The 11,647-nt window shown below is 45.8% G+C and overlaps 1 protein-coding gene across 1 annotated transcript in view; it reads right to left on the bottom strand.

Moving 5' to 3' along the window:
* NTN1 (netrin 1) overlaps positions 1-11,647 on the bottom strand; it is a 248,413-nt gene that overhangs the window by 235,624 nt on the left and 1,142 nt on the right. The window lies entirely within an intron of this gene.

Raw genomic sequence — 11,647 nt, 5'->3', positions numbered from 1 at the left:
CCTGTAATCCCAGCACTTTGGGAGGCCGAGGTGGGTGGATCACCTGAGGTCAGGAGTTCAAGACCAGCTTGGCCAACATGGCGAAACCCGTCTCTACTAAAAATACAAAAATTAGCTGGGCATGGTGGTACACGCCTGTAATCTCAGCTACTCGGGAGGCTAAGGCAGGAGAATCTCTTGAACCTGGGAGGTGGAGGTTGTAGTGAGCCGAGATCGTACCACTGCACTCCAGCCTGGGTGATAGAGCAAGACTCCGTTTAAAAAAAAAAAAAAAAGAATAAAAGAATAACAAGCCCTGATAGAGCTATTACGAGGATTAAATGAGGTAATACGTATAAACAGCTTAGAACCGCGCATAAATCTCACTAATAAAGGCTATCTCACTACTATAAAGGCTATAGAAATGTGTGCTGATAAAATCCCAAGGTGTAGGATCAGAACCCTACCTCTGGGTCTCCTTCCTGTAACCCTCCTCTGAGCCCTCTTTCAAGGCAGAACACCGGGCTCCTCACAATCCCCACCCCACCCAATCTATCAAGGTAATCTTGAGGGGAGGTCCAGGACACCAAGGCATCAAAGGCATAGACAGCTTAAGTAACTTACCCAAATCCACACTCCTGGTGGAACTGGAATTTAAACCCAGCCAGTCTGAAGTTCTCTCACTATGGCCCTAATACATGTATCTTGGTATTTCAAACTTTAGTAGATAGAATGTTGTGCTCTCTGATCTTGACTTAAAACTAAGTAACTAAGTACCTTTTTTTTTTTTTTTTGAGCCAGAGTTTCACTCTTGTTGCCCAGGCTGGAGTGTAATGGTGCGATCTCTGCTCACTGCAACCTCCACCTCCCAGATTCAAGTAATTCTCCTGTCTCAGCCTCCCAAGTAGCTGGGATTACAGGCATGTGCCACCATGCCCAGCTAATTCTGTATTTTTAGTAGAGATGGGGTTTCTCCATGTTGGTCAGGCTGGTCTCAAACTCCCAACCTCAGATGATCCACCTGCCTCAGCCTCCCAAAGAGCTGGGATTACAGGCATGAACCACCATGCCCAACCAACTAAGTATTTTCTTTTCTTATTTTTGTAGAGACGGGAGTCTCACTATGCTGCCCAGTCTGATCTCAAACTCCCAGGCTCAAGCAATCCTCCTGCCTCAGCCTCCCAAAGTGCTGGGATTACTGGTGTGAGCTACGGTGCCTGGCCAGAACTAAGTACTCTCTACAGATCAGGAAAATCGTAACTTGACTCTCACTTACATGTGGCTCATTTCTTCTGCGGACATCTTCAATTAAAACAAACAAACAGAAAAACAGCTCTCTATCCCTCGCTCAAACAATAAACTGAGGTAAGAAATAGGACTGCTCAGTCCCATTCTTCTCTAGCATTTCTGGGTACCAGGATGCAAGTCTGCCCAAAAACATGGTTTAAGAAGGATTGGGCCGGCCGCAGTGGCTCATGCCTATAATCCCAGCACTTTGGGAGGCTGAGGCAGGTGGATCACCCAAGGTCAGGAGTTCGAGACCAGCCTGGCTAACATGATGAAACCTGTCTCTACTAAAAAAAAAAACAACTAGCCAGGCGTGATGATGGGCAACTGTAATCCCAGCTACTCAGGAGGCTGAGGCAAAAGAATCACTTGAACCCAGGAGACGGAGGTTGCAGTGAGCTGACACGGTGTCACTGCACTCCAGCCTTGATGATAGAGTGAGATTCTGTCAAAAAAAAAGGATTGATTTCTGTGGATTGGAGCGAGAAGCAATTTCCTTCCTCATGGCAGCTCAGAAGGCCAAGCACTTTCTCACCGTGAATTCTCTCCCGGTTCTGAACTATAGAGTGAGACAGAGCTGGGTGTGGGAATAAAGAGTTGGCTGAGATCGACCTGCCCACCTCTGAGGTCTGGCTTCGGGAAGAGGAAAACGAGCTGGCCAAAGGGCTGAGGGCAGGTGGGGTGGCCGTGTCCAACAGCTCTGCGCTGGGGCCGCCCAATCCAAAGGTACTTTCATGTTTCAGATGCCAAATTCTGCATCTGTAAACACAATGTGTTTTCTTTTTCATGCTGGGATTGGAACTATTCTTGTTCAGCACTTTCTGCACCAGCCCAAACATAAGCAGAGCACTGAGGGCAGTGGTTTGTGATGGAGATGAGTCCTTGTCCCTCAATACCACACAGACATGGTTCTGAGTGGAAGGAACGACCTTCAGGTGTGAGAAACCCCAGGAAGCCTCAGGCACCAGGGTCCTGGCCCAGGTTAGGGCATAATTTCTTTTGAGTGTAGGGGTAGTGATAACCCTTTTTTTTTTTTTTTTTTTTGAGACGGAGTCTTGCTCTGTCACCCAGGCTGGAGTGTAGTGGCCGGATCCTGGCTCACTGTAAGCTCCACCTCCCGGGTTCATGCCATTCTCCTGCCTCAGCCTCCCGAGTAGCTGGGACTACAGGCGCCCGCCACCTCGCCTGGCTAGTTTTTTTTTTTATATATATATTTTTTAGTAGAGACGGGGTTTCACCATGTTAGCCAGGATGGTCTCGATCTCCTGACCTTGTGATCTGCCTGTCTTGGCCTCCCAAAGTGCTGGGATTACAGGCTTGAGCCACCGCGCCCGGCCGTGATAAGCTTTTGTTTCAAAATCCAAGGCAGTTCTGGAGGACCTGCCCAGAAACGTCAGGGCGGACATTCCTGGGGGCACCCCTCTTTTCAGGGAACCATGGTCTCTCAAATTCTTGGCATGGGAGAAAACAAAAACACTACAACAGAACAAATGCAGAAGGAAAATGTGATGTAGACTAAAATCCAATCCTTCCATGGTACAGGAGCCAAATCCAAAATGCGCTTCCTCTCAAGACCCTCGGCCCCTCCCTGCGCCCCAGACACTCAGCAAAATGCCTCACTCCGGGCACCCATCCGCGTTCAGGGTTAGCACAAGTGCACACATCTGCACCTTCTCACGTGCACAGCCTCCTCGATGGACACATATTTCACCTGCAGGGGGGGCATCCACTTTACATTTCTTTTCTTTTCTTTTCTTTTTGTTTTTGAGACACCGTATTGCCCAGGCTGGAGTGCAGTGGCATGATCTCGACTCACTGCAATCTCGGCCTCCTGGGTTCAAGAGATTCTCCTGCCTCAGCCTCTGAGTAGTTAGGATTACACGTGTGGGCCACCATGCCAGGCTAGTTTTGTTTTCGTCTTTGTATTTTTAGTAGAGATGGGGTTTCACCATGTTGGCCAAGCTGGTCTCGAACTCCCATCCTCCAATGATCTGCCTGCTTCAACCTCCCAAAGCGCTAGGATTACAGGTGTGAGCCACCACACCTGGTCAACTTTACATTTCCTTACATGCCCAGACCAAACAGAGCCACCTGAACAGTAAACGCTCCAGAAATGTCCATGTATACAAAGCACTTCTCTGTCTGCAGGTTGGGGAAGGGGAAGGGGAAGGTCTTCAGAAGGGGACCAAAAATGGCTGGCAAATAGCTTTCAGTTCATGAGCTAATTCTGCCTAAGGAGTTAGTTATATTGAGGAGTCTAATATTATAAGATCATTTCTGGAATTCAGAGGAAAGCATGCTGCAATTGATTGCCAACGTCTGCCCTGGTTTTAGAATGCGGGAGTGGTGGTGCATTTATTTGATGGGTAGTCACCACGGCCACCCCAAGCAGAAGCAAACAAAATCAGAAGCCCTGACAATGGCAATCAAGCAGGCAGGAAGTGTCCCTCACTTGGGGACTTCAAATATGGAATGCAGCACAGCATACAGGCCCTCAGGAAACTCAGAGATCTATCTCATTTCCTTATATAGGACTCAGTTATTTAAAGCCAGCCCCTTTACAGGTCCCTGTAGTCCTCCAGATTGTCTTACTTAAGTGTGGAGTCTCTGGAATGTGTGAAAATTGGACACGACAACCAATAATCTCTCTTATCTTTAGGCAGAAAAAGACGCAGGAAAAATCTAGAAAATCGAGCAATAGCACCAGCCAGGAGGGGGCCCGCATGGGCCCCCAACTAAAATATGACCATGTGCACAGGGAGCTGAGACCTCACATAGGCCAGTCCTGAATCCTCCAGGGAGACAGACTTCTAGCACCTTCCTCATCAAGGCACTAGCTGAGTTGAGAAGTGAACTGGAGTGTTACTTTCTGCTTTTAAAGTTCTCACCCAACAAATTTACTTGAACCCTTTAAATAATCCAGAGGTCTACTATGCTTACAGAACCATCTTTCTTCTTTTTTTTTCTTTTCTTTTTTTTCTGAGTCTTGCTCTGTCACCCAGGCTGGAATGCAGTGGTGCGATCTCCGCTCACTGCAACCTCTGCCTCTCGGGTTCAAGCAATTCTCCTGCCTCAGCCTCCCAAGTAGCTGGGATTATAGGCGCACACCACCACGACTGACTAATTTTTGTATTTTTAGTAGAGAAGCGGTTTCACCATGTTGTCAGGCTGGTCTCAAACTCCTGATCTCATGATCCGCCCACCTCGGCCTCCCAAAGTGCTGGGATTACAGGTGTGAGCTACTGTGCCCAACCACAGAATCATCTTTCCTCTAGGTCTTCTTCACATGCACCAGCGCACTGCAGTGTGAATTCATTTCATCCTAACTGTAGTTAGTACACTAATCCCAATGACAGAAGGATGGGGGATTGCTGGGGGTGACCCAGACACAGGCAAGGGTGGAGCACAGCTTTCTATTGCTTGGCAGTACTCCTAAACCATAGGTACCCCTTTCCTCCTTGGAGGGTATCTTCCTTTGTGCTCTGAGTGCCAGCAGCTGCCTCTGATAGAACTGTCCATTGTGGAGGAGGCTTGGGGCAGGAACTGAAGCTCTGGGAGGAAAAGAAACAGGTCTGATGGGAGACATTTTGCATTTCATCAGTCACATGGCCACAGTCCCTTCTCTCCATCAGAGGGGAGAACTGGCACAAAATAATGTATTTGAGGCTGAATACACACCTAGCCAAGGCCTCCCAGGAGCTGGGGATGAAGAGGGAGCCATATCTCTATAGGCAAAGACTGACAATTGGTGTGGGTCTCTGCCTTTTGACGTGGGGGGAAATTCACATAAATTGTGTAACTTTTTTTTTTTTTTTTGAGACGGAATCTCGCTCTGTTGCCAGGCTAGAGTGCAGTGGGGCAATCTCAGCTCATCGCAACCTCTGAGTCCCTGGTTCAAGCGATTCTCCTGCCTCAGCCTCCCCGAGCAGCTGGGATTACAGGCACGCACCACCACACCCAGCTAATTTTTGTATTTTTAGTAGATACGGGGTTTCACCATGTTGGCCAGGATGGTCTCCATCTTCTGATCTCACAATCTGCCCGCCTCGGCCTCCCAAAGTGTGGGATTACAGGCGTGAGCCACCGTGCCCAACCAATGATGTAACTTTTAAAAGGCAAATTAAAATCTACTTCTTACTTTACAACAGAGATCCATTTCTGGAGTAAGGAGACAAGAATGCAATACCGAACTCACTAAGTTGTGCTACACAAGTCAAACCTCATGAGAGCAGATAGCTTTGAGGTGAACGTCCGTGTCCAGAGGACTGGCCCAGGCAGCTCACTTTCTTTCAAGCACTGTTCAGAACAACCGTCCCTCCGAGTTGGCTATAACAGGACACGGCTTTTATGTGATCAGGCTTCCAAACAAACGCTCCCGATACCCCCTGCTCTCTCTGTATGCAACAGTGTCACAGAATAAGCTGAGATGTGCCCTGCAGACTTATCCACACTTAGTCCCGTTTGTGTAAAAGCTGCCCTTTGGTGGCCAGGACATCTGTTTTTGAAAAGCTTCCGTTCCTTGTGGCAATCTCATTAATTGAAACAAAGCACATATAAAGCACCTAGGACAATGCCTGGCACTCAGTAGGAGTTTGTGGTCTGTCTTCAGGACGCAACCCCACAACCACCTTCGACGGGCATTTTAAACTCCGCAGCTCCCAGGCCACCCAGACCAACACCATGCCTTCCGAGCCTGCACAGACCACAAGGGCTTCCAGACGACAGGCAAAATGCTGTGGGCTGCTCTACAAGTATTAGGCTTAAGTCCTGAGCATTTCAAAAGTCCTCCGAGACCTCCCGTCTCCCTATAATGAAAGGCACTGCAGAAACCCAAGGTATGATTAACACTTCTGAAAGGATGAAAAAAAAAATACTGGCTCACAAAATATCCGTATTTGTGCATCCACAGATAAGGCTGTTTTATAATCCAGTTCCCTAGAGAGCCATTTATTTTGGTAAAGGCAGTGTGCACTGCAGACACCGTAGAAGCCATCAAGATAACACGAGTAACAATCCAGTGGACTTTTGAAGTGTAAACATAAAAGTCTATTAAGAATACAATGTTGGTTTAATCCCAAGACAAAAAATTTACTTAATGAAAAGCACAACTCATCTCAAGAAGGAAATATCGATAGCAGCTGTGAGCAGAAAATGAGGGGATTCCTTCCAGGGAACATCTGAATTTCAACCCACTGCCTTTCCAATATTTACTCTGGACATAAAGTCTCAAATACTTTTCCGAGGATCTCATTTTTCTACAGGAGGAGGAGGTCAGAGAGAAGACTGGGCAGGGCTAATAGAGAGCGCAGCAGAGCCTGGAAACACGCAGACCTACCCCAGAAGGTTTCCCTGACAAACCTGCCTCCCCTGCTCTGGGTGGAGCAGGGAGCGGCCTCCTTGCCTGGAGGTCCCCGGTCACCAGGTGCTAATGAGGACCCCAGCAGAGAACCTCACTCCAGATGCCATGGGGCCAGTCGAGATGCACGACAGCCCTGTGCTGCTGACTCATGTCAACTGTACCTCGCAGCACCACACCAGTGGCTGGCACACACCATCCCCCATCCACCTCCTCTCTTTGGCAACAATACTTTTAGCCACTTCCTGGATTTTTTCAATACATTCTGGTGAAGCAAAGGGATGGTGAACACTTGGGTGAAAAGAGAAGGCCTTTTTTTTTTTTTTTTTTTTTTTTTTTTTGCAGACAGAGTCTCACCAGGGCTGGAGTGCAGTGGCACGATCTCAGCTCACTGCAACCTCCGCCTCCTAGGTTCAAGCGATTCTCCTGTCTCAGCCTCCCTAGTAGCTAGGATTACAGGCGTCCGCCACTACGCCTGGCTAATGTTTTGTATTTTTAGTAGAGATGGGGTTTCACCATGTTGGCCAGACTGGAGGAAGGCCTTCTTAAAGAGGGGTTCTGACTACCCACAGCTCAGCTTCACCACCTTTGAGGGAGATCAAATCAAGAAAGACTAGGCCATCAGCAACACCTGTGGATGTCAAGAACCACCCCCCCCCCCACCAGGAAAGTATCTAAACCCTCTTAATTCATAGTCCCAGCTCCCAGCTCCCAGCAGGCCTGATGGCTAAAAGAAAACTTCTTATATACAACTTCATGTTAAGTATGTATGAATATAATATAACAAAATGTAATAAATATAATACGATGTAAAATATATAATGCAACACAACTAGGGAACCACGCCCAGTTCTAGCAAGAAGTAATAGGTGTGCCAGCTCTTCTCCTACACATGGATGTATCGCTGCCATTCATTCATTCATCCATTCTTCCATCCACCCATCCATTCTTTCTATGGAAAAGCAGCAAAGTGGATGCAACAAAACAAAGCACAAACGTCAGGCTGGAGTCCCAGCTCCACCATCCAGTAGCTATGTGACTTTGGGTAAACCATCTAATGTCTCTAGGCCATGGTTTCCTCATCTCTAAAAGAAATACAATCACAGTCCCTATAATTAGTATAGTCACAGTGATTAAATGTCTAAATTAATGTGAGTGCTTGGCAAAGAGTAAGTCCTCCAGGGTTAATCATAATGACAATAATCATAATAATTACTATAACTATTGAAAATGTTCACTCATCTAAAGCTATGTGCCAGGCTCTGGACTAAGCAGCAAATAATTTTAGCCTTCTGATTTTTGCAAGAATCTTTAGTGGGGCATCAGATTTCTCACAGCAACACCTTCAATATAACCTCCCTCTCTTGCCAGGGATGAATGAGGGTGGACGGAAGCACCAGAGCTATTGACAGCATGAGGACATGCCCCCGACCCCCAACCTAAAGCTATGTTTAAACAATTACGAGCATTATGTTGCAGGTACCTACGACTATAAGAGGCCAACCCAGCACGGTGCTTGTCTTGCAGAGACATCTTTTGCATGGGTTTTGGGTTACAGCTGGGCAATGCAACGCCATAGAGTGAGTCGCAAAACAAGTTTTCATAAGCTCGACCTGTCACAAGCCAGGCACGGGCTCATGCTGACAACTCCACAGTAAGATTAAACAGCATGCTTCGTCAGGCACTAAATGCTAACGCAGCTCCAACGTCAGGGGGACAATGATTAAAACTGATGTCAATAATTTATGAAACACAATATGGTCTTCAGATGCTCTTTTGAAAAAAGGGAAGGGCGGGGAGGGGGGAAAGGGGCCTAGCAACCCAGGTGGTTTAAAACTGTTCATGCATTTTGCCTTGAATGTACACACACCCCCACCATGCATGGGTACTTCTTTACACAATGAATGTGAATGCACATGTGTATAAAAGCATGTGAACACTGCCGATACATATGGGCGGAAGACAGTATTTAGTTATTCCACTGAGAGCTGTCAAGGCTGTAACGTTATACATAGTCTTGTCTTCCATACTGTTTTGAGGGTTGTTTCTTCCCCTCCTCCGGAAGAAATCCAAAATTGCATTTAAAATATAACTGGGCTTTACGAAAGTTCACATTTTATTCCATAGAGAGCTTGACTTTGAAACAACACCAAAAAGAAAACTGGACCAAAGAAAACAGACAGACATGTGCATTTCTTAGTCATCTATAAGGACCATGGCCCTAGGTTGAAGGACTGTTCAGTCAAATGATAATATTGGTAAATTGGTAAATTTTAGGGGGTTTTCGTTGCGGGGGTGGGAGGGCGCAGGGTTAACCTAGCGAAGGTTACCATTTCAATTTATTATAAATCAGGTATCATTATTTTATAAAAGCAAAGACCGAATAGCACAGTAATAGGCTCATTGTTATTAAGACTGATTATGGAAATTTAAAAATATATACTTCTTGACTTTGACGTAGCTGTAAATACTCTGAGTAGCTTGGCTTTATATGTCAACAGTGTGAAATTCACAAGAAGAGATTATGTTGGGAGGAAAATCTGAGTCTCTGATAGTCCAAAGTTACTTTTGAAGGATTTATTAATGCTTTTTCCTAGCACCGTGCCCTTTAGTATCTCAGAACACCTGTCAAATACTAACTCATTCACATATCTCCACTACAGGGCCTTTTCATAAAAAGCTCGACCTTTCATTGTAAATCACCCCTAAATTGTCCTTGCTGTCTTTCTCTTTTACAGAATGATGGAAAAATCACTAAGACTTCAATTAAGACTTTATGGGAACTTCAATCTGATGTTCCCAGCTATATCTACAAGGTATCAGAACATCTATTCAAAAAGGAAACTATAAATAACTTTAACATAGTTGAATTGGCTTTGCTTTTATGAGATGACTGAATAATTGGCAAGATTTAAAGATACTTTAACTGCTGGGACTTAAAATAACTTCAGTAAAACCCAGAAAAATATTGTTAGCCAATCATTTGTCATGTAGATTATGTACTTATTAAGCCTAATTAAACTTTTTGAACAAAAACGGTTACTAATTACATTAGTTAATATGTTGATTGCTCAATTTAGCCCATAAAAAGAAAAAAGGTCAATCCAATTTGTGTGCATAGTTAGTGTTTTGGTCAAGAGACAAAATCCTAAACTGTAGAGATTATTTCAAGTACATGACCATCATTGTAACAAACGCAGGTTACGTGTCCACATCCAAAGTGACAGCAAGACCTGGGGGTGGGTGGTGAATCTGAACAATACCAACACTAAGACAAGTCTTCAAGCCAGTGAAATTTCACCAACGCATCAAGCTTATTCGCCTAAATGTATTCACTTGCATTTGTCCAATTAGACCCTGCTGGTGACAAGACAAAGTTATCTTTCATATGCACATACAAACTAAAACTGATAGCAAAACCCTGGGAATCCCTTTAAATGTCAATAAAGGGCTTTTACGCACAAAGGGAAGAAAAGAAAAGATGAAGGAGGGGGAAAAGAAGAGATGGGAAAAACCAACATTTCTGAGGGAATTGGGCAGATCAAAGGAATTTTATTCTAGAAGACCACTAAGTCGGAGTGTAACTACTCTCGCTCTCTGCAAAATCTTGAAAAATGTCTTCAGACTAGTTCTGATCCTTAAAAGAAGGAGGACAATTAGGTCTGCAAGAGCAGGACACGAGTGTAAAAATGGAGGCCTCCCGTGCAACAGGAGGCGGAGGCCCAGCGTCTTCAGACCAGGACGTCTGACTGGGCCTCTGCCGCGACCCGGCCCTCCAAGACATGTTTTCCATTCCCTTGCTCAAAACTCTGCATCCACAGTCATGAGGCACAAACTATTCGACAACAACATGACACAATTAATCAGAACCAGATCTCAAACCGTGTGTTTGTGGGGACCAGCAAACTTTGAAATGTGCCTCAGAGGGTGAAGCCATTGAAGAGCCTCACACTGGCTGTTTGAGATGGGGAGAGGGAGAGGAAAAATCTGTACGTTCATAAAGGATGCACACCAAATGGGACATTTACAGACTAAATAATTTTCACTGAAATAAATGTGGGATTTGGAGCTTTGCTTCCCATACTGAAAAAAGTAAGGTGTAGTCTTGCTATCTCCCCTCACCCTTTTTCTTTCCTTTTTTTCTTTCTTCCTTTTTTTATTTTTTTTTTCCTGGGGAGAAACTGATTCCTGAGAGCTTCTGCAGCAGCAAAGTTGTCCAATTCAGAAGCAGAACGTATCCTTTTTAAGCCTCATTTCGGACCCAGCCGTATTCACCCGGTTTTGTCAGATTTCTCTTTCAGGAAATGAAACCCTATTTAGACAGTGAGAAGCTGGACCCTTAGTTAATTCAAAACTGTTTAATTTCACCAAAGCCTGAAGCTAACAAAAAAAATCTGGTATACTTTTTTAGACCAGAATTGAATACGTTTAAAATAATTACTGAACGCTCCTTTGTAATCGGTAGATAGTAATTAATTGAAATCGCATCACTCTTCTTTTGCTAACACAAACACGCTGTTCAAAAGAGAGACCACAAAATAGTTTCAAATCATGAAGACAAATGGAGGGCAGGAATGATACTCGTCGGGTATCGAACTGACCCCAAACCGCAAATAGTTCTTTGCCATCTCCCAAGGGATTTGTAGATGTGGAGTTGGAACTTCCCGGAAACAGGGCCGGGGTCCCCAATCGCGAGCCCAGCTGCAGCCTTGGGAAAGGGGGGTGGGTGGAGGTGAATCACAGCGTCCAACTCTACGAGGGGGAAGGCAATGAATGTTTGCGTTTGGATCCAGGGTTAGCGGAGACCTGTCTGCAAATGTTCTGCCAAACCCCCTCCCGGGAACATTTCTCCTGCTGCTTCTTGGCTTTGCAGAGAGCACTGGGCCCAAATTCGGGCGTCCACCACGAGGGTCACGCGAGCGAGTGAACTTGCTTTCAGCCCTCCCGGGTCCCGGGCATCCGCGAACGCGCCTCCCCCCCTCCCGCGTTCCCACGACCCGCGCTCCTAAGAACCCGCCGCTGCGA

The sequence above is a fragment of the Colobus angolensis genome, unplaced genomic scaffold (assembly GCF_000951035.1).
Source record: "Colobus angolensis palliatus isolate OR3802 unplaced genomic scaffold, Cang.pa_1.0 Scaffold47, whole genome shotgun sequence".
Classification (NCBI taxonomy): Eukaryota; Metazoa; Chordata; class Mammalia; order Primates; family Cercopithecidae; genus Colobus; species Colobus angolensis.
Note: the sequence above shows the minus strand (reverse complement) of the source record. Positions and strands in the feature narration are given on the sequence as shown.